We start from the raw sequence: 6,308 nt of genomic DNA, 5'->3' as shown, positions 1-6,308 counted from the left end.
CTCTCTCTCTCTCTCTCTCTCTCTCTCACACACACACACACACACACACACATCACACACACACACACACACACACACACAAACACAATTTTGAACACCTTCACGGGCCTTAATTCCACGGGCTTAAGTCCACCAGAAAAACCTGTTAATCGGGCAAAACAGGATTTTTTATCCTCCCCCAGTGCAGACCGGCTCCTCCTGGGCGGAGGTTCCAATTGGAGAAATTACGGGATATTATTAACAGGGCGGCAGGACCCTGGTCCAGTGTGATTACAGCTGGCTCCTTACAGTAGGAAACCGGCTGGGACTGGGCTGAGCTGTCAGCTGGGGAAAGGTGAGTCCAGGAAGGCAGGTTTGAAGGCCAGAGCTCACTCATAATCTTCTCTTCCAAGTAAGGTATTTCTTGGGCCAGGAGCTAGGGAACTGCCTGGTCCCAGTTTTGCTTTACACAGTGATTACATTGGGCTACCTCTAATTCATTGCCTTGTGTTTGTTTTGAGACATGGTCCCACTCTGTAGCCCATGCTGTCCCAGAACTCAATATGTAGCCCAGGCTGGCCTCAAACTCACTGTAATCCTCCTGTCTCAGCTTCCCAGGTGCTGAGATTACAGGTATGAGTTACCTTGCCCAGCTAAATTACTCTGTTATAAAAGTCTCACATTTTTTTTTACCGCCTCCTATAGGTCAGGTCACCTGAACACATTTTGGCAATTACAACAACCCTGATCTTAATCTCATCTCCAGATAATACAATAATCCCCTACTCTCTTGGATTTTGGAGTCAAGAGCCCACGATTAAAAATCCTAACTCCTAGACCCGGTGTGGTGGTGTGTGCCTTTGGTCCCAGCATTTGGGAGGCAGAGGCAGGCAAATCAATTCAAGGCCAGTCTGGTCTACATAGTGGTTTCCAGGCCAACAGGGAGACCCTGTTTCAAAACAAAAGACCAAAACAACAACAACAACAACAACCCCCTCCCCCCATAACTCCTAAACTAGGCGTGGTGGCACACACCTTTAGTCCCAGCACTTGGGAGGCAGAGGCTTATGGATCTCTGTGAGTTCAAGGCCAGCCTGGGCTACAGGGAGACCCTGCCTCAAAAAAACCAAAAATAAATAGATAATCAATCCTAGTTCCAGTCTGGGATGCAGTTCAGTGAGTAGGGAGCCTGCCCAGCATGCACAAAGCCCTAGTTCCATTCTGGCACCATATAAATCTGGTGTAGTGGTGAAATCCTGTGATCCCAGCACTTGGGATGCAGAGGCAGGAGGTTCTGAAGTTCAAGGTGATCCTCAGCGATTTGAGGATCAAGTTTGAGGCCAGACTGGGCTACAGAGTGTATTCAAGGCCAGCTTGGGCCACATAGTAAGACCCTGTCACAAAAGAAAGTTTAAAGGACACAGTTCAGGGGTAGAGTGCTTATGTGGTGCTTGAGGTCCTAGGTTCAACGCCCCCTCTCCCATATACACAAATCCTCAAATCCTGGCTCCTCCATCATTGCACCAGGTGAACATGCAAGATCTATGTTCTGTGAGGCTCTGTGTCTTCATCTGTGAAGAGAGTATGATGCTTGCTGCTCCGAGGGTGGGCCTGCCCTCCTGGGTCCACCTGAGTGGGAGCCATGGCTTTCCCAAAGCGTGCCTCCTTTATAGCATCCTTTCAACAGTTCCAACGCATCTTTGGTACGGTATTTATTGCAATGGAATATTACTTAGCCACACAAAAAAATGAAATCCTGTTATTTACACAATGTGAATGAGCCCACAGGATGCCATGTGATGATACAAGGTAAAGAAAGCCACAGGTTCTTTCTTATTGTCAAAGCTAAAAGGGTTGGTCTCATAAAGAGTTGAGGGCTGGAGAGATGGCTCAGGGATTAAGAGCACTGGTTGGTCTTATAGAGGACCCAGGTGCAGTCTCCAGCACCCACATGGCAGCTAACAAGCGCTTGCAAGCCTGGTTCCCAGGGATCTGACACCCTCTTCTGGCCTCCATGAGCACTAGACATATGATGTACATATATACATTCATGCAAATGATCATCCACATAAAATAAAAATAAATCTTTTTTAAAAAATAGAGTTGAGGGCCTGGCATGGTGGCACAGGACTTTAATCCCAGCACTTGGGAGGCAGAGGCAGGTGGATCTCTGTGAGTTCAAGGCCAGCCTGGTCTACATAGTGAGTTCCAGGCCAGCTGGGGTTATAGGGAGACCCTGTCTCAAAAAGACAAGAAAAAAAATAAAAAAGAAAGAAAAGAATTGAACAGTGGTTAACAGTGGTTGGTACTGGGGATAAGGGATGGGGAGGGTGACTGATGACTGGGGTAGAGGTGATGGTAGGAGCAGTGTATGATGTTCCGTAACACACTAGGACTAGCGTGATTGACAACAATTAGCTGTCTGCTTCAAAATAGCTAGGAGAAAAGGTTTGGAATGTTCTCAACAAAAATAAGATGGACCATGGAGGTGATGGGTTTGCTAATGACTTGGATATGATCAGGACACAGAGTAGTCAGGTACTGAAATACCACAGTACCACAGCACAGGACTAGGGGTATAGTCTAGTGGTAGAGTGCTTGCCTAGCATGCATGAGGCCCTGTGTTCAATCACCATCACCATCACCATCACCATCATCATCATCATCATCATCATCATTACCACCACATGGTCACCATCACCATCACTCTCATCACCTACAATGCCATCCCCATCATCATAATTACCATCATTACCATCACCACCACCACCACCAGCACCGTCATCATAACACATCACCATCATCATCACCATCACTCTCATCACCTACAATGCCATCACCATCATCATAATCACCATCATTACCATCACCACCACCACCACCAGCACCGTCATCATAACACATCACCATCATCATCACCATCACCATCACCATCATCATCATCACCATCACCATCATCATCACCATCACCATCACCATCATCATCATCACCATCATCATCACCATCACTCTCATCACCTACAATGCCATTGCCATCATCATAATCATCACCATCATTACCATCACCATCACCACCACCAGCACCACCATCATCATAACACATCACCATCATCATCATCCCCATCATCATAATCACCATCATTACCATCACCACACCACCACCAGCACCATCATCATAACACATCACCATCATCATCACTCTCATCACCTACAATGCCATCACCATCATCGTAATCATCACCATCATTACCATCACCATTACCACCACCAGCATCACCATCATCATCACCATCACTCTCATCACCATCGCCATCATCATAATCATCACCATCATTACCATCACCATCACCACCACCACCATCATAACACATCACCATCACCATCACTCTCATCACCATCGCCATCATCATAATCATCACCATCATTACTATCACCACCACCACCACCACCACCATCATAACACATCACCATCACCATCACTCTCATCACCTACAATACCATCACTGTCACTATCATCACCATCAATGTCATCACCACCACCTGTTTGCAAGGACTCTGGTTACCTGCCAACAGTTCAGTTTGTCAGGAACTGACCCTACACTGCTGTGACCATACATGATAATCATCCTCCTTCTAGAGCTGGGCAGAGTCTGGAAGTAGAGACATTGTGCCCTTTCTGGGTAGTGTCTCAATTGAGATTTATATGTGGGATTGGAGACTTAACTCCAAAGGTTCCAGAAAACAGGATTATGGGTTTTGTTTTGTTTTCTGTAATTGCTCTACTTTGGGCTGACCCCCACAAACTTAGCACTGTTCAATCAGCCAGCCTGGCCTCCTCTTTGCAGATCATGTTAGGAAACACATGCCTTCAGGGGTCCCTCAGTCTTCAGGAGGAAATTATGCCTGTGCATTTACATGTTTAGCTGTGTGTAATATACAGGCCTGGTGCCATATGAAAACCCTTTTGTAGGAGTGTTTTAACAAGTTGTGCAGTCTTTGTAGCCCCCCCCATGACTCAGCAATTATGGTCCTTGGAGCCTTGTGTTCAACACAGAACTGAGCAGGTGTGCATGGACAGACAGGTGTGGGCACAGGAGGACAGCAGTTTTATCTCTTGGTGGAAAAGCAGACAAACCGGAACAGCTAAGGGGCCATTAAGGGAAGAGGTCACCCACCCATCAGGGAATAAGCACGCACACAATGGATAGCTCTGGGCTTAAGAGGAGGAGGGGCCTGAAACCGGCCTGAACAAAGGAGGTGCTAGTCCTCTGAAAGCATTTGGAGACACCCACATAACTGCCTGGGTGACCCTTGAAATGCGAAGTGCTTGAGTCTGTTAGTGAGGTGTCAAAGAAAAGACCGCATTTGCATGCTGCTCTGGTCACTATAGAAAACACACGGGAGGCATTAAAACAAACAAAAGTGGGGCTGAAAGACAGCCACCCAGGCGGGTTTTCAGATGCACACATTTCCATTGTGAGGGACCCATGGTGGCTTGGATCGAGTTGGATTGCTTTGTCCAAAGAGTCAGAGGAAGTCTGGTTAAAACGTCCCCTAACATCCCTTTCCCCAAAGCCTGAAAATTCAGCCCCGATTCCCAAAGAGCACTACTGTACTAGGATGACCTGTAATTCCATGGGGATTCTTTGGGGTCCCCCCAAGATGGCATCTCAAGAAATAAGGCGCACTTTTCCTTCATTTCTGTTGGGCCTTTTCTCCCTCCTCCTCCTCCTCTTCTCCAATCTTTGTTTCTGTCTCTGTATCTCTGTCTCCGAGACCCTCTCAATATGTAGACCAGGTTGGCCTCCAACTTGCAGAGATCCGCTTGCCTCTGCCTCCTGTGTGCTTGAAGGTATGTGCCACCACACCCGGCTTCTCTCTCTCCTCTCTCCTCTCTCTCTTTCTCTCACTCTCTCTTTTTTGAGACATGGTCTCTGATAGCCCAGCTATCCTCAAACTCTTTGTAGTGGAGGATGAATTTGAACTCCTGATCCTCCTGCCTCAGCCTCCTGAGTGCTGGGATGGCAGCTGCAGCCCCCACCTCTTGCTGAAGCACAATTTCATCTCTCATAAATCAAATGCCTGCTGCACTGTCCTGGCCCTTTTTCCTAGAAAAAGGTACCCATGCTGGTGGCACTATAATTGTGTATGACACTAGGTCCCCAAGTGATAAGACACTGACCCCAGTAATGACAAATACTTACTGGAGAGTCCTCCAGATACACAGATGCAGCCAGAGCCGGATCTCCGCTGTTCCTGAAGCACGGCTGTCTGACATCCTCTTTTCTGTGGTCCACTTTGGTCAACTGCTCTTTCAGGCCAAAGAAAATTGGGAAGATTTTGAGATAGGACAAAGCACTGTAGGGTGTTTGAATGAAATTCTGGAGGGCAATCAGCAGTTCTAGAAGTTTCCACTTTAACATACACCCCCCTCCCCCAAATCTGAATAGGGCTAAAGGTGAAGTTTCCCCTGCAGTTCTGTGAACAGATATTAAAGGTTCAGGAATGGAGGCAAACGAGGGATAGAGTAATGACCCCCTCAGGTCAGGTCCCTGGACTCTTGCAGCTGTGGAGGAGAGCAGTGGCACTGACAGGGACCTACTGGCAGTAAATAAAGAAATTGGTAAATAAGTATGATCTTGCAAATTGTGCCAGCTCCTGTTAAAATACTCAGGCCGCCCCAGCCTCCCTGCATCTGGCTGTCCATCTACAGGTTGATGTGCAGGGTCTGTTGGGCGGGGGGGGAGGCTCCAGGAGGGCAGAGTCATCAGTCTGGTATTCACTGCTGAATCCCTAATGCCCAGAGTCTGTATTTGAACACAGAACAGACAATGGAGTGGATAGTCAAACAAGGGCTCTCTCTGGTCAGTCAGGTCTGAGAAGGCATCCCCGACACCTGCTCCTCAGGGGACTTAGGAAGGCCATAGGAAGGGCCTTCCTTAGAACCATGCAAACTCTAGGACCCCACCACCACCATGAAAACACAAAGGACAACCTTGTCAAGGTCAGGTCCATGCCAGACACTTACCCAGGGATTTGCATTCATGCCTTTAACATCTCCTTCCCCAAGATCTCAGGTCAGTTCAGAATGCCCTTCCCTCGTCCCACAGATGAGCACTGAGCCATGTAGAGGTTAACTGGGAATGCAACTGCCTCAAAACCCAGCACCAGTGTACGTAAAGAGGTGGGCGCCCCATGGAGCCGGGCAGTGGGTAGGTGAGGGTCCAGGTGAAACCGGGACTCCTGTGGATTGATGCTGGCCCAGCGACCTCCCCCCCCCCCCCCCCCCGCCACCCACGGGGGGGGGGGGGGCGCGGGAGCACAGAGGC

This window comes from Nannospalax galili, unplaced genomic scaffold (assembly GCF_000622305.1).
Source record: "Nannospalax galili isolate Female #2095 unplaced genomic scaffold, S.galili_v1.0 scaffold231, whole genome shotgun sequence".
In the NCBI taxonomy this organism is placed as follows: domain Eukaryota; kingdom Metazoa; phylum Chordata; class Mammalia; order Rodentia; family Spalacidae; genus Nannospalax; species Nannospalax galili.
The sequence above is the reverse complement of the archived record's forward strand: the minus strand, read 5'-3'. Positions refer to the sequence as shown.